At 38.3% G+C, this 23,040-nt stretch overlaps 1 protein-coding gene and 1 long non-coding RNA gene across 13 annotated transcripts in view; one reads left to right on the top strand and one right to left on the bottom strand.

Moving 5' to 3' along the window:
* Positions 1 to 23,040, top strand: part of BABAM2 (BRISC and BRCA1 A complex member 2) — a 574,233-nt gene that overhangs the window by 368,172 nt on the left and 183,021 nt on the right. The gene's annotated exons all lie outside the window — the stretch shown is intronic.
* LOC105738638 overlaps positions 11,575 to 23,040 on the bottom strand; it is a 57,816-nt gene continuing 46,350 nt past the window's right edge. Inside the window, exons 2-3 of the long non-coding RNA XR_001114482.2 lie at positions 14,301 to 14,394; positions 11,575 to 13,362 (exon numbers count right to left, since the gene is read on the bottom strand). This is a non-coding gene — a long non-coding RNA (uncharacterized LOC105738638). The remainder of the gene's footprint in view (positions 13,363 to 14,300; positions 14,395 to 23,040) is intronic.

Raw genomic sequence — 23,040 nt, 5'->3', positions numbered from 1 at the left:
ATGTGATTTTATTTACCACCAAATTTGATATCTTAACAGAATGGAAAATTTTCATTTTAGATGCTTAAAAATATTTTTAGAACAATGAGAGAAATTGTATAACTAACAGATATAGATTTTAAAGAAAAAAATTCTTGCCTTGAAAAAAAATCCATATCAGTCATCTCAAAAAAGAGACCTTCCAGATCTCTTAGGCTGATTTTGTGTCAGGATTTAAGTAATAGAACGTAATAGTAAACATGGTTTAATTTAGCCTTACTCATGTTTTCTTGAGTCACTGAGATAATCCTATGATAAATATTGTGCTCCTGGAAAGTTTTTTTCTTTACTCCTTTGATAAATAGACAGTCCTGAGTATGCTAAGACAGCCAGCTCTCAGGAGAAGATATGTATTTGATTTTGGTAGAGAGAGCTGTCTTATCCTCTAGGGACTTGAGATGTTCGTTTTACTAGTCTGGGAGCAGGGCCAAAAGGGTTCTTCGTGACTTAGAATGGAATTCTGAAAAGTAAGTTCAGCAAGTTTTCATTAGTGAGTTTGGCCTTTTGTCTTGCCTGTGCCTCCCAAAAGATCAAGAGCTCAGCCTTTGCTTTGAAATATTACAAAAAAGAACCAGAGCAGAATTTAGTTGGGGGAGAAAATCAATCAGCCCCAAAATGTCATATTTTTGGAAACATTCTGGTGTAGAACTCCCACCTCCCTAGCCACTTAAGTTAGTGATATCTCAGTGTTTTTATCTAGCTTCCTTTTTAGGCAGAAAATACACATTTAGAAAGAAGATGTATATAAATCTGTGATAACTCAAATCTCACTGGTATATGTTTCTTAAACTTGTTTGACCCTTAAGTTCTGTCTTAAATTTATTTTGAGTCCTGGGGAAGTTCTGTGCCTTGTTTCTCTTAAATGCTATACTCCTCTCTACAGCATAATAATTAGTCTAAAGCTATATGATATACTATATCTTAATTTAAAAAATCAGGCCTAGCACCTTTCTGCAAAACATCTCAAGGGTTTTGTGCAGATTTTTTTTCTGCCGTGAAGATGAGAAATTCATGATTTCCAGTTTAACACTATTTCTTAACAGCAAAGCTTTTCACACCGATCATTACTGTTTTACGCAGTTGCTGTTCATTTATATTTATTCACAAGTAGGAAAACATTCCTCAGTGGAAAGTGTGAGATGCAAAGTGCTAGTTAACAAAAACATTGAGCAAAGAAATCAGAAAGTAGACAGGAAAATGCCCCCAGGATGTCCCAGAACTGATGGAAGATATCAACCCTCAGATTGAGGAAGTCCAGTGAATCTCAAACAGGCCAAATAAAAAGAAATTGACACCTAGACATATCATAAGGAAACTGTACAACAACACCAGAGATTAACAGTAACCAAAGTTGACACAGTATGTTTAAAGGAATAGCAGATTGACACAGACCTCTTTGAAAATCTAATGAGAGCCATAGACTTCACCCCAGAAAAATATATTTGCATAAAAAGTTTAAATATAGTTTAGAGAGGAACGCACCTTCCCCTAAAGCCAATTCCTAAGCCTCATTTAAGCATCTATATTCTATAGTTCAGTTCTGCATTTTTAATGTCTTCTATATTGTCTCATGCTAGAATAGTCACTATATCTTCATATCTAATATTTAAAGTGTGAATTATCATCTAACACTTCCTGTCTTCCTGTCCCCCAAATCAACACTTCTCCCATGTTCTTTATTTTCATTAATGGCTTTACCCTCCTTCTAATGACCCTAGCCGTGAAACCCAGACATCCTATTTTTGACCTCTTGCTATTGCTTCCCATATCTAATCAATTGCCAGTTCATTTTGCTGGCATGTCGTCTCTCATGTTCATCTCCTCACCCTTGCCCCAGCCTGTTTCAAGCCTCTAGGTATCTTATTCTTTGCTAGATTAGTCGTAATAAAACAGAGCTTGATCCCTGTCACTTCCTTGGTACAACAGCCTTTATGCCTCTTTATAGGATAGACCATGCAGGAAAACTTCATACGACATTGTTCTCTCTGAGAAGCCTCAGTGCCCACCACACTCACAGCCTTCTGTGGACCATGTGCCCCAGATACCTGAGCCATAGGTAGTAGGACCAGGGATAGGTACTCCCGGGAATTATTCTTAATTTGGAGGAAGCGTAACTATGTTTAACAATTTTTATTCAGCTGGGTACAATGGCTCACGTCTGTAATCCCAGCACTCTGGGAGGCCGAGGCAGAGGGATCACTAGCTGGGAGGCTGAGGCAGGAGAATTGCTTGAACCAAGAGGTGGAGGTTGCAGTGAGCCAAGAACCCACCATTGCACTCCAGCCTGGGCGACAAGAGTGAAACTCCATCTCAAAAAAAAAAAAAAAAGAAAAGAAAAGAAGAAAAATAGAGATGGAGACCATGCTGGCCAACATGGAGAAACCCTGCCTCTACTAAAAATGCAAAGATTAGCTGGGCGTGGTGGCATGCGCCTCTAGTCCCAGCTACTTGGGAGGCTGAGACGGGAGAATCGCTTGAACCTGGGAGACAGAGGTTGCAGTGAGCTGAGATTGCACCACTGCACTCCAGCCTGGTGACAGAGCAAGACTCCGTCTCAAAATAAATAAATAAATAAAAAATAAAAAAAATTTATTCAACACCTCTTAGTGTTTTGTTGCAGGAGGACTCTAGATTGTGCAGTTAGCCATATTGCTAGATGTCTTTCTGTATTGTCTTGATGATTCCGGTTTTCTACAAGGATTGACTGGGATTGCAGATGTGCTCTGAATGACATACTAGAGATATTCTAGCTGTGAAGCTGTTGAAATACTTTCCTGTTTTTCTTTACTTCTTGTGGTTTTATATTAAACCTCTATCCTTTGTGATGACTTATCTGAGCTACCAGCATCTCTAAACAGGACTAGTAACTGGTCTCCCTGCATCTCCTTTTTCCCCACTTCGGTCTAGTTGCCACATTACAGACAGAGTAGTCTTCTGAAAACACAAATCTGATCTATCATTCTCTTGCTTAAAAACAGAGTTTATTACTTTTCTTCGTAAATGATCACTCATCAGCTTTATCCAACTCAATACTTTTCCTGCATCTCTCAGGCATATTTCTTTTTTTTCTACCTGTATCTCTTCCATCATCAAGTTCTAGCATTTATTTCTTCGTACTGTCTTGAAGTCTGAACTCTAAGTCTCTAATTCCTCCTATCCTGTTGTTTCAGTGACTTTCCCCTTCAATCCTTTATGTCAGACACTTGATGGAAGTAGAAACCAATGTATAAAAAAGGTAGCTTCAGGTTATAAAACAGATGGTCATCAACACTGTGAGACCATTATTCCAATATCTTCCAAGTGTGAGGACCTTTTATTAATGTCAAAACCTTTTATATGGGCATAGGAGAAGGGCTTGACTACAAAGAGGCAGGACAAGGCAATTTTTTTAGAATGATAGAATTATTCTCTGTTGTCATGGTGAATATACAACTCTACACATTTGTCAAAACCCATAGAACTGTATATCACAAAGAGTAAATTTTACTATGGGTAAAAAATAAATTTCAAAAAATTTCATAGATCCCTAGAGATAGAAGTAATACTTTTAGCATTTCATATTAATAAATGAATTCAAAATGCCTTTTAAATGTACTTGTATTTTTTAATCACAACCATATGATTATATACTTGAAAGATGAATACATATATACATGTATATATGCACATACTGTATATGTGCTGTATGTATATGTGCATACATACACATGTAACACGTATGTATAAAAGATATATGTAGCTATGTGTGTGTATATATACATATGTATACATATGCATTGTCTTAGCTTGTCCTGCCATAGCAAAATACCATAGACTGGATGGCTTAAATGGTAGAAGTTTATTTCTCACAATGTGGTTGCTAAAACGTTCCAGATCAAGGTGCTAATATATTTGGTGTCTGGTGATGACCCTCTTCCTAGCTTGCAAATGGCTACCTTCTTGCTGTATCCTCACACAGTAGAGTGGAAGCCCTCATATCTCTTCTTTTTCTTGTAAAAGTGCTAATCCCATCATGGGGACTCTACCTTCATGACCTTGTCTAAACCAAATTACCTTCCAAAGGCCCCACCTCCTAATACTATCACATTGGGGATTAGGGCTTCAACATGTGGATTTTGGGGGCATAACTATTCAGTTCATAACATACACATATATACACATACACACACACAGAGCATTTATTCAGTCTTCAAATAATGCTTGGTGTGTGATCATTTAGTAAACTTGTTCTAGCAACCCTAAACCCCCATGATGCCATGAGGCCAACAGATTGGGAACATTTGTCATAAAGGATATATAATGGATGATCATTTTTCCAAGAATTCTGTTGTTCATATTTATTGATATTTGCTTAAATAAGAACACACTTTAACTTTTTTCTTGCTCTCAATAGCTAACATAATTATGATGTTAGGAAGCAGTTTTTATCCCTATTATTGCAGAATGAGAGATTCACGAAGACCTCTCCTACTCTGATGCCTCCCCACCCAACATAAACACCTAGGTTTCCTAATTTAGTTCGTGATGGGGACAGAAGAACTCCAGAAGGAGCAAGGCTCTAGGGTATTGAAACCAGCACTTCAGAGCTTTCCTCTTGTGTTAGGACCATGACCTCATTAAGCTCATGTTGTTCACAGCACTGGTTCTTCCAGGGCCCCTGGCTCTCAGATTTTCCACAGTTTTCTCACATCAGTATGTTTCCGTCTAGACAATGATCAATGATTGGTCTGTTATATTAATAAAGCATCATTTACTTAGTTTTCAGGGCAGAATATCAATGTGGATAGGGGAGTATGTCAGGTGGATTTTAAAAATAAAGTTGTTCTACTTCATCTTTGCTGTAGAATGTATGTTATATTATGTCCACAGCATGGTTTTAAAGGGTAATTATTTAGTATCTAAAGTAATGGTATGATTCTTGATTACAAGTTTGGTGTAAGTAGGCAGTGACTAAGGCTCTTAAATGTGTAAAATTCATATATAAAGTGGAGCTCTGTACACTATTGTTGTTGGAGGAACAGTCTAACATCAATGTTTTCAGATTTTACTGTGTGAAGTTTTATTAAAGAGCATATAATTTGATCCTGGTATGTCTGATTTTGAGTCCCATAATAGAGGGACTAATGATCATATTGGAGTTTTTCTAGACTTGTTAAAATTCAGACACGCTGTCTTTCATTAGCAACACTAATGACTTAATGAATGGGGAAGCCTTTAGTTTAAAACAAAACAAATGATGGGTTAACATAATGTTGTAAATAGGACCATAACAGGGAATGAACCTCCTGTCTGTGAACATTCTCTTTTATAGACAGCTTCAACAAAATAGAGATCATTTTTGAAAAAGCCTGAAATCTACCTTGGCAAATTTCAGCTGAACCAAACCATTAATTTGAAGAAGTTATATGTATCAGTGGAAAATGTACTTTACGGACAATCTTTTTTTCCCTACATGCAAAGAATTTTCCCTCCCACTTTTTAATCCCTCCTCTCCCTACTCCACCCCAATCTTTAAAAAGTATGATGTCAGATTGGGTTTCTTTGTGCCAAGTTTTTATCCTGGAACAGATTTTTATAGCCATGTTTCTCTGAGAAACGGAGTTTATGACCAAATGGTGATAACACTTCCATGTTTTCATTTCCTCCTCTGACCTAGTACTTTTTTCCTAACTTTAACTTTGTCAGAGTTTAGCACAACCAATTTAATGTGTTTTAAAGCTAAAGGAAATTATTTTGAGAGCTTTTAAGGATTTATTAACTGTAATATCATCATATATTATTCCTTGAAAAAAACAGATTATGGAGCATATTTTAAAATTTTAGATTTTTGTGTTCATTCAATATGAAAACCCTTCAGAATATTTGTGTGTAGATAGATATTTTTGTGATTGGTCTTTATTATTTCCACCCTGGCAGAGTTGTTCACCAGAGATTGTTCATTTACTTTTTTCACACTCTTACTTAAAAGTATAGATTAACTTGGCCCTGTAATTTAACGTTAAGGGTGAAAATGGTAGAAACAACTGAAATGGTCATCAGTAGGGAAACAACCTAATTGTCCATTGACAAAGGAATTTATATATATATAATATATACAATTTATATATGTAATATATTATATAATTTATATATGATATATATATTTATATATAACATATATTATATAATTTATATATTATATATATATAAAACAATGGACTAGTATTCAGCCTTAATAAAGGCAATGTGGATGAACCTGGAAGACATTATGCTAAGTGAAATAAGCCAAGCATAGAAAGAAAAATACTGCCTGATCTCACTTATATGTGGAATCTAAACAAAATGTCAAATACATAGAAACAGAGAGTACAACAGTGGTTACCAGGGGTGGGGAAGAGGTAGAAAAATAGAGAGAAGTAGGCCAAAGAATACCAACTTGCAGTTATATAGGATGAATAAATCTAGAGATCAGATATACAGCATGAGGACTATAATTAGTAATGTTATATTGTATACTGAAAATTTCTTAAGAGAGTAGATTTTAGGTGCTTTTAACACACACACAAGTAACTATGGAAAGTGAAGAATATATTATTTGTTTTACTATAGTAATCATTTTACTATGTGTTATGTGTATCAAAAACATCATGTTATATACCTTAAATATATACAATGCAAAGATGAAAAAACCTAAACATCAAAACCATATTAACTATTTCTATAGGAAAATATATGTATGTGGATATGGATGCTGTATACTACTAATGGCTAATACCAGTGAACACTCATGCCACATGTGTTAAGCGCTCTATACCTGTTAGCTCATTCAGTTCTCTCAATAACCCTATGAGGTTGGTTGCCGCTGTTGCCCCCATTTTATGGTGACAAAACAGAGAAAGGATTAGAAACTTACCTGAGTTCTGAAGTTCATTCAGAAATAGAACTTCATCTCTACCCTCAACAGTCTCTTTATCTTCTATCCTGACCCACCTGCCCCTCCCATCATGATAAAGTCTTTAGTGAAATGCAGAGGCACACACTGGTTAAGACCACTGCTTTGGGGTAACATTTGGGTTTGAGCCCTGGTTGCCACTTTGTAGTCGTGTGAACTACTGTATGTTACATAATTTCTGTATAACTCAGTTTCTTTGTCTAGAACCCTCAAAGAATCTTTGCCAGGATTAGATGAGAGAATGTGTTTAAGTGTTTAGCATAGTGCCAGGCACATTGTAAATACCTGATGCATTATAAGTTGCTGTTCTTACTATTACTGTCATCATCATCAACATCAACATCTTCTTCTGAATCCTTCTTTCAAAATGTTCAAGGACCCCAATCTTTGAAATTCCCTCTAGATACTGTGCACAAGGACCTTAGGTAATACCAGTCACCTGAATTCATTTAGGATAAGCTAGTGAGGAAAATGTAAAAACAGACATCTGAAGTGAGGGGCTAAATATTTCTCTCAGGGATCAGCTCTAGACTTTGCTTGAGTCACAACCCCACTTCAAACCTGAGAATGTCATGATAGCTGTAACCATCCACAACTCCCTCTACCCCCAGATAATCTTGCATATTCTTCAGAACATTCATGGACTTCCTTGTATATAAGCGCAAATGCTTTAGGGATCCACTGACTCTGAATTAAGACTCCTTCTCTAAAGTTTTTATTGAGATAGCAGTGAGATGTCCACTGGCCATGGCAGTGATATGCTGGCCGGGGACAAGAATCACAGACAAGAGCGATCCAGAAGCCACAACCCTGATGACACTGTGCTGAACCTGTTACAAACATGATTTTATTCAGTCTGCACAACAGACCTTGTGCAGACCATGTGTCTGAAGACACATGGAGATATTAAGGCACACAGATGTTAAGTAACTGTCAGAGGTCAACAATGAGTATGTGGCAACAACAGGATTCAAACCCAGATCTGTTAGCTTTCAAAGTCCTTGGTCTTACGTGCTACCCACTACTTCCCTAGAGGGGGCTCCGGACCATGGAGGTCACACACTAGTGCTCCGAGTGTGGTCCTCAGAGCACCTGCATCAACATGAGGTTGGGATTTGGTTAAAATTGGATTTCTGGGGCCACCCACATTCTGAATCTAAAGTTCTGGGTGTGGGTTTAGGAACCTGTGCTTTTAACAAGTACCCTTAGTGATTTATATACTTACTAAACACTTGAGAATCACTGATCTTTCCAGTGTGGTGTGGCTTATAGAGAGTGTTGGACAGGACTGAAACAGAGGAGAAAGATGAAGCACAGACAGAAAGCTGGGAGGAAGCCCTGCATGTGCTCATATCTGTAAATATGCATCTCTTCTCCTTTGTCTCAGCCCTTGCTGTTTAAATCTAGACCCTTATATTTTTCAGCTATTTGGCTGAAATAGCTGAAATAGCAAGCCTCCCCTTGCCTGACTCCTGGCTTTGTATATTACCTCTCTTTCCTGACTTTCACTGCCTTTTACAAGTTGCATTTTCTGCTCATTTTTAGTGATACCTACTAAGGGCCAAAGGAAAATACACTGTAGCAGAAACCTAAAATTAATTGTCACCCTGGGTTTAAGGCATTCTGTCATTCTTTCCCTTTCCTTCACTACTTTTTGTCTCAGCCTCCTCTTTTATTTATTTGTTAGCAGCAGTTTTATTGAGCTGTAATTCATGTACAGCTCACCCATTTAAAGTGTACAGTTCAGTGGTTTTTGGTATATTCACAGAGTTGTGCAGCCGTCACCACAATCAATTTTAGAACATTTTCCTCATCCCGGAAAAGATATCCCACACCCTTTGCAGTTACTCCCAGTTTTCCCCAACCCTCCAGCCCTCGACAATTACTAATTTACTTTCTGTCTCTATGGATTTGTCTGTTCTGGACATTTTATGTAAGTGGAATCATACAATATGTGGTCTTTTGTGACTGACTTCTTTTTTTTAGCATAATGTTTTCAAGGTTCATCCATGTTTTAGCATGTATCAATACTTCATTCCTTTTCATTGTGGAATAATACTCCAGTATGTCAATATACCACATTTGATTTATCCATTCATTGGGTAGTAGACATTTGGATTGTTACCACTTTTTACCTATTATGAATAATGTTGCTGTGAATATTCATGTTATAAGTTTTTGTGTAAACACATATTTTCAAATCCCTTAGGAGAAATGCCGATTCAGACCTTTTGCCTGTTTTTAAGTTGCTTTATTTTTCTTCTTATTGAGTTGTAAGAGTTCTTTATATATTCTGGATACTAGACCTTTATTAGATAAATAATTTGCAAATATTTGCTCCCATTCTGTGTGTTGTCTTTTCATTTTCTTGATGATATCCTTTGAAGGCAGCAGACTATTCTTAAGCTCACTTGTTGAAGTTCCTCTTGGCTAGAATTCTTGTCTGCTTCCCACCCTCATCATATTTTAAAGTTTTTCCATGTGCATATTAGCATTTCCTACATTAGATCATTTATGTCCCCAATAGAAGATCCAAATTGCCATTTCTTAGTCTCATTGCATTTAAAAATACAAATCATAAGCCTAAAATAATTGGCATAGGATTCATATCCAAAATAAAGAACTCTTTAAAATTAAGCAAATGGCAAAAAAAATCTGATAGACAGTGAGCAAAAAACCATGAACATGATTCACAGACAAGGAAACATGAGTGGCGAATAAAATATGAAAGGATGTACCATCAGTGGGGCCACTGTAGAATGTTGAGTGGCTACAACTATTGAGTGACTCTGGATGTTGCCCAGTCTCTTGGATCTTAAGGCCGAACTGGGCTTTTGGTCAGAACTGGAGGCCTAGGGGGTCTTCAGCCCCCTAGCAAATCCATTCTGATGCTGACTTGGATCTTAATCTCTAGAACTCTCATGTATAAATTTTTCAGCCATTTCTAGGAATTTTAAGAAACATGGGACTTTTCAGTTCAGTTCAGATTTAAAGGTGTTAAGGACTCCTGAAGGGAGTACTGAAACTAAGGAAGTTTTCTGAATAACCTAAACCTGGAATTGGACTAGGAGCAGAACAGAGTAGGGTCTGGAGGATCTGCCCATCCCAGACCTAAAATTCCGTAGCCTTTCTGGAGATCTGAAATGAGGGATTTTTGCACTTAATGACTTCCCTCTACATAATCACTAACTACTGGCATGTAAGACAGAAAATCTAAGTTAGTTGCAGAGTGAAAAGCAGGCCTACGTAGTCCCTGACTTTGGGCCACAGGGTTCTGAACTCGAAGGTTACAGTAGGTGCCATGACAGGTTTACTCTCCCAAGCCCAAGAATGGAGCCTCTGTTCACACTGTGCTGTCCTGTCTTAGAAAGTCAAGTTGCTTCCTTCTTCATTTTGACAGATCATTTTTAATGTTCTTTTACATCATTTGCTTAAGTTCACATCTTTGTGATAGAACTCTCATTAAACAGATTAAGAACTTTTAAAAACATTATTTAGATTTTTTTCCTCCCCTCCTCTTAATTTTTTGTTTTAAAGAAGAAAGGACAAGTAGCAAGAAATACATTAAAAATTTATAATTTTTCCCTTTAGGAAATTTTTTTTTTTTTTTTTTTTTTTTTTTGAGACGGTGTCTCACTCTGTCCCCCAGGCTGGAGTGGAGTCTCGCTCTGTCGTCCAGGCTGGAGTGCAGTGGCGTGATCTTGGCTCACTGCAAGCTCCGCCTCCTGGGTTCACACCATTCTCCTGCCTCAGCCTCCCTAGTAGCTGGGACTACAGGTGCCCGCCACCACGCCCAGCTAATTTTTTGTATTTTTAGTAGAGACGGGGTTTCACCATGTTAGCCAGGATGGTCTCGATCTCCTGATCTCGTGATCCGCCCACCTCAGCGTCCCAAAGTGCTGGGATTACAGGCGTGAGCCACCGCGCCCAGCCTCCCTTTAGGAAATTCTTTTAGTAATAGGACACATGTCTCAACGTGGATGTTGTACTCATTTTGTTTTGTGATATGGTCCAGTGCAGTCTAGGACATCTGGCATCCATGGTCCTTGCCTGCTGGATGAATGACCCCTTAGTGATTGAGACCACTTAATATACACCTCCCTACATTTCATATACCCCCCTAATGGGATATTATCACCCCAACTGAAAAGGAAGGTAATACCTTCTTTTCCTTTGAGTTTCAAATTGTAGACTGAACACCTTGTTCAAGGTTGAGAATCTTATTTCAGTTCTTAGAAGAGATTTCTAGGAATACCAGAAATACTTTACTCTTATTCTGTGGTTGTCTGGCCCATTAAGATCTCACCTCTTGGAATACTGTGTACTGCAGAAACAGTATCGCATTGCTCAGTCTGGCACACTTTAGGTTTGGCTCTCCTACTCCCTGCCCCTTCCCTGATATGATGCCCTTTAAATGGGCTCCACAGAGGTGTATGCTTTGGTGCTGCAATAAGGTTACCAGGACTGTTTATTAAGCCTACACATTTTTTCAAGTGCAGGCAGCCCCCCACTAATAAGTTGCATTCCAAATTGTATGTGTAGGTTGGTTATTTGGACTCTGGAACGTGTTTTGCCATGGAAACCATTTAGTACATAGTTGGGTTACCAAGGAAACTGGATATACTGAAGGAGTCCATCAAGCCATAGTGCCTGCCACATGCATAACCACATTTTGGGGGACAGAACCCAACCCTTTTTCCTTCTTTTTTTGTAGCTGTCAGTTGGGCAGCTCGCTTGCTGGAGGTTGGGCCAGGAGCTAGCAGTGATCCAGCCGCAGCAGATTGGACCTGCTCAGTTCACCCAATATAAGTCCATATACCAGGAGGGCCCAAAAGTCAAGTCAGATCTCTCTGTAACAGACATGCAGGGCAAACAAGAGCTGTACTGTCACTCACTTCTGGATCGTTACCTGGAACAGTGCTAAGCAACTTTCCTCCTTGCTTATGAAACCCAGCCCACATCCCAGAGTCAGGAGAGCTGGAGCCAGAGTGAGCACAGTGCACACAAAGTGCTTGCCTTTGTTCCTCGTGTTTTCAAATGTCCTTGCAATAAATGATCATCTCTCCAAGTAGTCTGTGTGGACCCAGTATCATGCAGGAAAAGCCGACCAGCTCAAACTGGCTGTGGGGCCTGTCCACAAAAGCTTATGGCCCCATGATCTAGGTTCCTTATTAATAGCAAGGTATTTTCCTGTTATATAATATGTCACTCATCACAGTAAAGAGAGAATGCTAAGTCCATTGTACTATTCCAAAGATAAGGAATGGAAATGGTAACAGCATTATCATTGTAGTGTTTTGATTGTATTTTTTAAAAATTAAGCTGAGTATAACTTAAATGTTTCTTGTGCCTGTTTATAACCAGTGCTGCCCCGTTCCCTTGGTATAATGAATGGTAGTCTACACGCTGAGTACTGGGTACAAAGACTCAGCTCCTCGGTGTTACTTCCTTGGAACCTTAACCTGGTGTCCTAATCAGAGTGATGGACTTCATTCCCCCATCTTGTCATCACCCTTTGGGGCTTCCTTAGTTTAGTCTTTTATTTCCTATCTTTGTATGTTTGCACAATCACAGTAGTTTAACTTTACATTTATATTGTGATTTCTACTTTACAAGGCACATTCTCTTTGCAAGCTAGATAGGGCCGGCATTGTCATCTCTGTTTTCCAGAGTTAAAATGAATACTCAGGCATTTTAAAGGACTTGCCAAACTCTCACATCCACTGGCAGCAGATCTGGAGGTAGAACACAGGGTTTCCAGGGCCCAGTTTTCCTGTGCTCTTTCCACCATATCACTCCATATGCCTGTATGGTTGCCACTTCCTTTAGCTCTGCTTATTCCTTGATGGGTGGTTGTTAGCTGTCTTGGGATTTTTACTCAGTGCTGAACATCTCTAGTAGGGTAGTAGCCTTTCCTCTATGGCTGCTTTAGTCAGTGTCCCTGGCACTTTGGCCCTAGCATGTACCTCTCCCTTCAGCAAATTGGCATCTTGGGACAAGCTCCTGCCATAGTGTATTTATTAGTGAATTGGTACCTTTGCATATTTTATACATTGAATTAATGCCTCCAGGTATTCATCTTGATGGTTAATAATCATATTTTGTTTTATATAGTGTCTTTTCATCAGAAGTGTATATTATCTTCCATTATATAGGGGAGGCTAACTCGTTACATTACTTGTCTCAAATCTTAACCATAACAGCAGAAGAGAGAAGGAAACTAATTTCTTTGAGGAGCTCATGCAAACCAGACACTGTACTAGGTGCTTTACATATAGAATCTCATTTCATCCTTGCAAAAACGTTGTGGAGTAGGCAATGTTTTACATTTTACAAGTGAAGAAACTCTAGTTCAGACAAGCTAAGTCTGTCTATAGTTCGGACAAGCTACCCTGCAAGTGAAAAGTAGAGGGAATATTACAATCTAGCCTTCTCTGATTCCAAGTCTCATGTTCTATCTGCTGTCCCACATGGCTTCCTCTTGCCCTTTGCGGGGTATCTTACAGTAATAAATAAAAGAATGACTTGGATACATGGCGATACAGTGGGGAGGGGGAAGAAGTTGGAGTACTGCCATTTCCTTTTCCTGACAACAGCCAGAAAGGAGAGAACTCACTCCCTTGTCTTTCCTCTAAAGATCATGGAACTGTTGACACATGTTCTGATAGAAGTTTGAACTTGTAACTAAGTGGAACTAAGGTAAACTAAATGGGGCAATCTGTAAGTATTTTAGTGGCTCTTGAAGGAGGACCAGTTCATAGATATCACCCTCTCCTGAGCAGTTAGAAAGTTGCTTGGAAAGAGCTGTGCTTCTCTCTTGGAAAGACCGTGAGACCGAGGAAGAGCGCCAGCCGGTGAAGTCAGGAGTTCTATGTTCTGGCGCTGGTTTCTACCTCTCACTCTAGCCAGGTGACCCAAGGCTGGTAAGTCACCTCACTTCTCTGGATTCTTCCACTTGTAAAACATGAGAAGTGAACTGGATGGTCCTCCCAGCAACTGCAGTTTCGTTCTTTATCTTTAAAGAAATGTATTTATTTTTTAAAAAAACAATGTGAGAATGATGAAAAGCTTCTCACTACTCAATGTCCTTGCCAATGATAGTTTGATAGGGAACCTAGAGTTAATAGCTCCCACAGCTCTGACTCTTTAAGGAAATTAAGAGGCCAGAAGGCAGCATTCTAATCATATTTGTGGGTAAGATGGTTATCGATAGTAGTTAATGATGGGTGAAGTGCACTGAGGCTCTTAAAAGATACTTATGATTTTTGACTTTACTCTGTAGGTTCTAAAGTAAACATATATGAGGTTTTTAATTTCTCAGATACTATACCTGCAGCTCTTTTTGCTGACTCAAGATGATTTTTGGTACCTGTTTTATGCCTACATGCTCCAGCTAGACCAGCTCCTCTTGAGGCATTGAATACCTAGGAAAAAAGAACAAAGGAGGCTGGATGTGGTGGCTTATGCCTGTAATCCCAGCACTTTGGGAGGCCAAGGCAGGTGGATCACTTGAGGTCAGGAGTTCGAGAGCAGCCTGACCAACATGGTGCAACCCCATCTCTACTAAAAATACAAAAAATTAGCCAGATGTGGTGGCAGGCACCTGTAATCCCAGCTGCCCAGAACGCTGAGGCAGAAGAATTGCTTGAAACCAACCAGGAGGCAGAAGTTGCAGTGAGCTGAAATTGCGCCATTGCACTCCAGCCTTGACAACAAGAGCAAAACTCCAACTCAAAAAAAAAAAAAAAAAAAGAAAAGAAAAAAGCATCCCTTCCCTCTCTACAGTGAAGTTTTTCTACAATAATTCTTCGATAGTGAGTTAAAACTAATTACTAATACTTATAAGCATGAGAATAATAATAAATTAGAGCAAGATAGTTAGAAATGCTTTGATAACATTTGGTCCCTTTCTTAAAATTAAAATTTTTAGCATTTGCTACCTATCTACCTCTGGATTTCCCTAAATAGAAAATTCAATTCAAATCTTTCTTGGAGAGAAGAGTTTCCAGGTCTTTCTTGAGATATCCAACCCCTTTTGGTAGTCTTCACACACAGATTTTCCCCCACTGTTTGTAGGCACTGACACCTCACCAAAGAGTGGGCAGGTTTGCATGGGGTGATGACTGGATTATTTACATGGCACTGTGAATAAGTGATAAGCCTAGTCCTGCAGGGGGCTGTTTTTATTTCAAAGAATGATTTAAATCTACCATGTTAGAATATGTAAGAATAAATTCAGGTGGAGATGCTTTCCTGAGGCCTTTAAGCTATAACATTCTGTCTATAGCACCCCTTTTCTATCCCCCAAAGAGCCACATCTGAAATTTAGCAACCCATTTCTTCAAGATTTCAAACTTGCCTTAAACAATTGAGAATGAAGAGCCATGTGCCTCTAAGAGCTTTGACCACAACCCCTCTGCCCTGGGCCTGGCAGAATTTCCACATCAGATCAACAGGGCTGTGTAGTTTTCAGGGCCACTGCTATCCTCTGGCAGCTTCTCAGCTCTTGCTGGTGGCCTCAATACCAGCTTTGATTTCTCTGTAGGCCAACCCTTTCCCAGGGAAGAGTTCCCTCAACTTCAAGGGATCTTTCTCCTCCTCCAAGTCTAACCTCAGCCTTTTTGGGGTTTGGCGCAGGGAGGAGAAATTGCAGGAGCTGATAATGGGAAGGAGGAGCTGGGAGTCTTCCTCGGTTTTACTGTGAAGGTGTCTGGGGTAAGTGGCTGGGGAGACAGGAATGGGCACAGGGAATGAACTGGAGAGATCTCAGGATGAGTGACGCTGCTCACCCACTCTGAAATCATGCTACCACACCAACAGAAATACTGGTATTTTGGTTGTAAAAATAGTACAATACCTGAATACCAAAGCCAATGTTGTAGTCACTAGCAAATTTCTCCTGCTGAGTTAAGAAAGGGAAGGCTTCACAGAAGAGGTGTGATTTGAGCTGAGTCTTAAAGGATGGTCATCCGCTACTAGGCACTGAGCCCTAAGTACAGATCCAGTTCATTTGGCTGGTGATTCTACCAGGAGTTTTATAGGAAGTTTATATGCTATTTCTTGCCAATGGTTCAGTCTTTAATTTAGTTGGGGGCTAGGGGGTGGGTAGATAGTTCTTCTGTTGTTCTGCAAAGCCATCCTCTTCATTTAGCTATATCTCTTGTATCCCTATTTGTCTTTGTAATAAAACCCTGTGGTAATCACTTGAGCAGTTTTGTGTGTTGTTCTTAGTGAGTAACACTTTGATACATTAACACCTCATAGCATTTCACTTGGAGTTGTTTTTTTTCTCCCCCATGACTTTAGCATTTAAGAATGCAAAGACGTATTAGGATTTTGGATCCTGTTCCTTGGATGTTCCTCCTTAGAGAGGCTTATTCATAAATGGCATATTTTTGCTTATGTATTTTACTTAATAGGCCTTAAATTGGTCCATTGTTTGCCACATCTGTTTTCTAAGCTGCTAGTTGGTGTATTTGAAAATACAAAATGTATAACAACCACTTTTGCTATCTAAAGTCTTTTCTTCTGCCTTATTTTCTTCATATACATGTAGATTTCTTGACATTGCATTTTTGAAACATTTTCTCAATTCAACTTGTCTTTGGTCAAAACTTTGGAACTAGTAGTCCAATCTTAGCCTCTTAAGTTGCTGCTTAATAGAAACTGTGGTAAAAATTAATACATTATATCTGGTATTGCTGTCTTTGAGACCTCTAAATTTTTATTGAATGTGTTGAATCAGAATTTTGCTATTTTATTAGCAGGCTTCCTGGAACCCCAAAGCAGTGCTTCTCAAGAATGTTGTCAGTGGACCACCTGCATTGGCCTTGGGAACTTGTTAACAGTATAGACTCCTTGAACCCATGCCAGACCTACCAAATCAGAATTTTAGGAGCTCAGAAATCTGCATTTTCACCAGCTTCATAGGTAGTTGAAAACACATTAAACTTTAAGACTATCTGTCTTGAAGTTGGCTAAGTACTGATTTGTTTAGGAGTTACTACCTAATTTTCTCCAGGACATGCATGACTGAGTTTTTGGTTTTTCTGTGGTCTATCTTGATTTGAATTCTGTGAAGAATACCCTTAGGGGAAAGAGTAGGGTCATATTTTTCTTAGTATTCAGCAGAGTTAGTTGCACAGAAAGTTAGACTCCAGCAATATTATCAAAGCCCAAGTCACTGTGCCTGCTTCTGCCTATTGTGTGTGGCTCTTTGGAGTTACACAAGGACAGCAGACTGACATGTGATGCTTGGAAATCACCTTCCTGGGTCGTAGATCACTACTGAATACATTAGACATTAGCATATAGCTCACCTAAGCTCTGGAGCCTTATAATAATAGTAATTAACATAATGATACTTTGTACTTCTCAAGTGTCTTAAAACTGAAGGCCTTAAAGTGCCATATTAAACAAAGTATGCAACACCTTGGCAAGAGAGGTTAGTGTTAAGTTCCTCATTTTATGAATTCAAAACCTGAAGCTGAATATGGAAGTTTAGCTTAGAGACTTCTTTTGGATAATGATACATTCAACTTGGAGAAACAGGAATATTTCAAAGGAAGCATTTCTGATTTTAGGAGAACAGGGAAGTGGTGGTGGTAAGGTGGTGGCTATTTTGGCATTGCAGGGTATATCCTGAGTGAAAACAGCCATATTTGGTTACTTTAATTAATGCCTTTAATAAGTAGAGGTGTTAGGCTGGAAAACATTATTTTTCTTACATTTCTGTGTATGAAATCTTATATTCCTTCTGGTGCCTTCATTTGCCTTTCCTTTCTTTGCCCTTCTTTATGTATTTTTTTGAATCATTCATAGACTCAGAGAATGTTCAAAACAGCAGCAACAACAGCAAACTTCTAGCTAGAAGAGGCCTTAAAAATCATATAGTCAGGCCCTTTTGTTTCACAGGACAAGATACTTGAGAATAGAAAAGGTTAAATAAAAGATTTCTTCAAAATGGCTTAGAAAATGTGGGTACGGGAGATACGTCAACAGTGTAACTATTAACAGAGTTTGTATATTTGTGTTCTTTTTGTCTTTTCTTAAGTAAACAAGTTATTATATGAATACACGTTATAGTTGAGAATCAATCAAAGTCTTTCACAGACCCTGTTTTGTATCACCATTTTTCCCCACTTTTCTTTCTTGTATATTATTTTTTCAAATTAAACTTTGGACCCAACAGTATTTCCGTGCTATTCCTACCTTTTAAATTTTATTCCATTTGCTTTATCTGTATTCTTCCTGTATCTCTCTTCTCTCTCTTTTGCCTCTGTAAACTAATACCTTTGCAACCTAAGTAACTTAACATTACAGAAAAATAAAATTGAAGTTTTTAAAAATCTTGAAGGTCAACACCTTAGAAAAGGCAGGCTAAATTAAAAGATAAAGAAAAAAGTACTTGGAGACTTCTGGAATATTTGAGTTCTTTTTAAAAACTACTTCAACAGCTGTAGTAGATAGTTCTTTATTATCACAATCTTTACTCTCCGTTTGCTCAGCTGCAAGTATATGTTTAACTAGCACAACTCAAATGGATGATTTATGGTGGCTTTTGCCTTACAAATAAAATGAAGAACAGTTCTTAAGGTACCAGATTAAGAATTTGAAGAGAAAAGGATAGGAAATTTATTCATTTATTCATAAATAATTAATCGATAGAGAAGGGGTCGTCTCCTTACGGAGTACACCGTATTTTAATGCAAGAAGATGAGAATCCTGATGATTTATGCAATACTGTTCTTCATCTTCATATTAAGGTGACTGAGCTAAAAGTGCTGAGGTAATAAATGTAAAAGTGCTTAGGTAAAATGGGAAAGCCTATACAAAGCCTTGTGTTAATGGTTTCTTATTCAAAACAGCTCAGTTCTATAAATATTTATTGGGAATCTAAAAACAAGTATTTGTGTGCTGAGGGCCAGGTGCTGGAGATAATGAGCTATAAGGAGAAAAGGAGAGACAGTGAGAAAAAAACAGCATTTTCTTTCCTTCTGGGAAGAAAAGTAGAAGGATGGAAACCCTATACCACACAGTTCCCCATACCAACCACCAGATGGGGCTATCAGCCACAGGCAGCTCAGTTGCTGTTCCAGAGGGCTTCCTTTTGGATTCTGGGAGGTGGAAATCAGTAGGAAGTGTGAAATTAGTTGTTGCATACACAGATAATTCATAACATGAGGTACCTACATTTTAGGAAAAATATTTACCTCTATTCACTAGATCCCCTCCTCTGAGAAGAAAAGTAGAGTAATTTGATCAGATTTGTTAATAAAATTATGCTGGTTATTAGTAATGCTTCTTTTTCCAATGCTTGCAAATTTATTTTTGGGGTGAGAACAGATCTGATTTTGTGTGCCCAGAGTTAAGAGAGTTAATGTGGGAAGGTTATTTTGTTTTTCTCTGCTTGTAATCTTATCTTCATAGTTAATTTCTACTCCTCCCACAAGATTCATTGCAAATGTCACCTCCTCTCTGAAGCATTTCTTAGCACCCTTCTACCACACAGTTAAGAATGCCCCTTTTTGTATTTCTACATGGCTGTCTGTGCTCAGTAATAATTGTTATGATATGAATTTAAATTAATTTTCTGCCTTTCTCTGCTACTAATTGGGAGATTCTTGAGACCATGTATTATTTATATATTATTTATATTTCTATACCCACTGCTGACTACAAAGCCTGGCAGGTATTAGTCAAAGAATAAACAAGTTATAAATATTTGTAAATTATAGTTTTTCATACTCTATTTAAAGAATACTAAGTTACTAATAGTTCCTGAGCCGTTGTGCCCAGCATTATAAATAAGCTATCAGGAGTTATCCTACAAAATAATCAATTTTAGAAGACTTTTAGAAAGGACTATTTACCTTAAGAAAGAAGGGATTATAGAATTAATTGCAAAGAGCATGAAAGGCTTATCTTATTTTACAGTAGGGTCTACTCTCAATGAAGCAGACATTTGGAATTTTAAGGCTTATTTGGAATTTTAATTTTGTGACTTATTTACATTTTTAATTGGTTGAATTGAAAAAAAATTGCCTTTTTCCTTAAATGAATATATGTAGTCTAGGGACATCTTTGAGGAGAAGGCCAAGTTGGATTCTGTATTACAAATTTTTAAATGGAACTTAATGGGAAAATATGATTCACCATTCAATTTAATTGATAGAAATAACTTCAATAGCCAACTTTTCTTTAAAGTGAATTACATATTTCTCTTTAGAAAACAAATGTATTCGTCTATAGTTTTTAGACTTCTGTGAGAATGAAAATAGGATGCTCTTTTATTTACAGAAAACTGTAAGACTTTTTTCCTTACGAAAATAATTTCCCAGTTATTTCTCTGTGTGTGGAAAATTTCTGTGTCTCTAATCTTGACTGGGAAAGCTTTTCCTGGGCAATTTAGAAAACTAAAGAAAAGTATCATTATCTTCAACAAACATTTATCAAGTGCCTACTATAGGAAGGTCAGATTACCAGCCCTGGAAAAACCTCAGTTATCCAAAGGTGAGACTCCTAGCAACACCCTGGAAAAGGGCCTTGATCCCTGAACTTAAAGAAAGGAAGTCTGAAGAGCCAAACACCCCACTTTTAAAATGCAGTCAGCTATTTTGTTTTATACTGCCCTGGCAAACTCAGTTAGCTTATTTTTACACTCCTAGCATATATGAAACAACAGATTCGAGGCAGACAGTCTGCTATGGATAAACAAGCTTTGATAGCAGCAAAAATAGCTACAACAAAGTCAAATACAAAATATATTAATTGATAATCCTCAATGATGGCCGCATATCATCAATCAAGTTTGGACCTAAATGTGTTGATCCTGTTCAGCAAATTATTATTACTTTTTTGAGATGGAGTCTCTCTGTGTCACCAGGCTGGAGTGGAGGGCAGTGGTGCGATCTCAGCTCACTGCAACCTCCGACTCCTTGGTTCAAGCAATTCTTTTGCCTCAGCCTCCCGAGTAGCTGGGATTACAGGCATGCGCCACCATGCCCAGCTAATTTTTATATTTTTAGTAGAGGTGGGGTTTCACCATGTTGGCCAGGATGGTCTCAACCTCCTGACCTCGTGATCTGCCAGCCTCGGCCTCCCAAAGTGCTGGGATTACAGGCATGAGCCACCGTGCCCAGCCAACAAATTATTTAAGGACCTGATCTGTGGGGTCAGGCAGGCCTGGGTTCTAATCTCTGATATCCCACCTACTAATGATATAATCATGAGTAGTTATCCAAGCATACAAGCTGAGCTTTTCTTCTGTGTCAGAAATAACATGAAAACTATTTAAAAAACTGGAATGATATTGATCACAAATATAATAAAAAGTTAACAGCATTTCTATTTAAATTGATCAGAACACTTAAAATCTCAATAGGTAACAGAGCAGTGTTCAGTTTACAGAGGAAGAAATAAAACAACTAACGAACATAGAACAATGTTCACCCTCACCTAATAACAAAAAAATTCAAAAATAAAAACAACAAAATATTTACATCAGGTTTAAATCAGCAAGATAGTAAAACTATACCAATAAACTCTAAATGAAGAGGCCCACATAGGGAGAAAAGACAGATCCAAAGGAAAAACAAAAATGACCACTTGAATAACTTCATCAACACAAGAAAGTTAAAAAGTACTGAAATACACACTGTTGTAGTAATAAGGTAGCTCCTCAGTTTATGCCTCACAGCAGCCCTAAAACTACCAGCAGCAAAAGTGGTTTCAGAGTGGGACTATCTGCCACCATTCTAAATCTTGGTGCCAGTATGAGCTCCTTGGAATGTTCATCTGTTAGGATTGGCAATATCCATGCTTGAATTTGTATTCTCCATTTCTTGGACCATTCTGCTGTTTGTGTCTTTCATTGTTTGGAAGTCAAATTCCTTCTTTCAGCGTTATAATAAGGCTATGCAATATAGCTTGAGACTTCTACTACACTTATTAATCTTACTTGCCTAATGCAGCTTTTGCCTGCATTATTGTTAATTATTGCATGATTTACACTTTGAATTTTTACATAGGAATTGTGGGAGGTTTTCTAAATTGAAAAGAGATTTTAAGTTGGCAGAGTAGGAAATTTTTGTTCATTCTCGTTAATGCCTTTGCCCTTTCTTTCTCTGTCTGAAGTTATCGCCAGTGGTTTAAGCTGTCTGGCGGCCTTGATTCTGCTTTAGTGCATGTCTGGAAATTTTACTGGTATGAAAAGCATTTTTTGGAACTTTAACATCATCAACAACTTCTCTTTTCACTTAAATGGCTAAAGGATAGAACATTTTATCTCAAATTCCTGCATTCTGAGGGAATTCACTTATTTCAATTTCAGGAGTTTCTGTTTGTTTCTAAAGAACTAGTGTAATATGTCATTATTCATTCATTCAACCAACATTTATTTGAGTGCCTATCACATGTCAGACAGTCTGCTGACACTTTTTAAGTCAGGGTGGGAGGTTATGGAATAAGATTGAAGATGTCCGACACTCAAGAAGAGTAGAGTCTACTGGCAGAGTCAGGCACAGAAGTAACTAACTTGGACAGCATGATGAATTCTGTAATAGAGGTGTGCATGTAGAACCATAGCAGCCCAGTGGAAAGAGCTGTGAACTCTGTCTGCTATGGAGTCCAAGAAGGACTTGAAGAACGGGTGACATCTGAATAAGACACTGAAGGAAGAATAAAAGTTTTCCAGGAGGTAAAGGAGAGAATGGGCATTCCAGACAGAAGGGACATGTGAACTAGGCATGAATGCAAGAGTGTGCCTGGCATTTTTAGGGCACTGTGAGTAGACCAATATGGATGTTTTAAAAATTGCCAGAATTGGCCGGATGCAGTGGCTCACACCTGCAATGCCAGCACTTTGGGAGGCCAAGGTGGGTGGATCAACTGAGGTCAGGAGTTCGATACCAGCCTGGCCAACATGGCAAAACGCTCTCTACTAAAAATACAAAAATTAGCTGGGCGTGGTGGCAAGCACCTGTAATCCCAGTGACTCAGGAGGCTAAGGCAGGAGAATTGCTTGAATCAGGAGGCAGAGGTTGCAATGAGTCGAGATTGCACCACTATAC

Source organism: Nomascus leucogenys, chromosome 19 (assembly GCF_006542625.1).
Source record: "Nomascus leucogenys isolate Asia chromosome 19, Asia_NLE_v1, whole genome shotgun sequence".
NCBI classification, from domain to species: domain Eukaryota; kingdom Metazoa; phylum Chordata; class Mammalia; order Primates; family Hylobatidae; genus Nomascus; species Nomascus leucogenys.
Note: the sequence above shows the minus strand (reverse complement) of the source record. Positions and strands in the feature narration are given on the sequence as shown.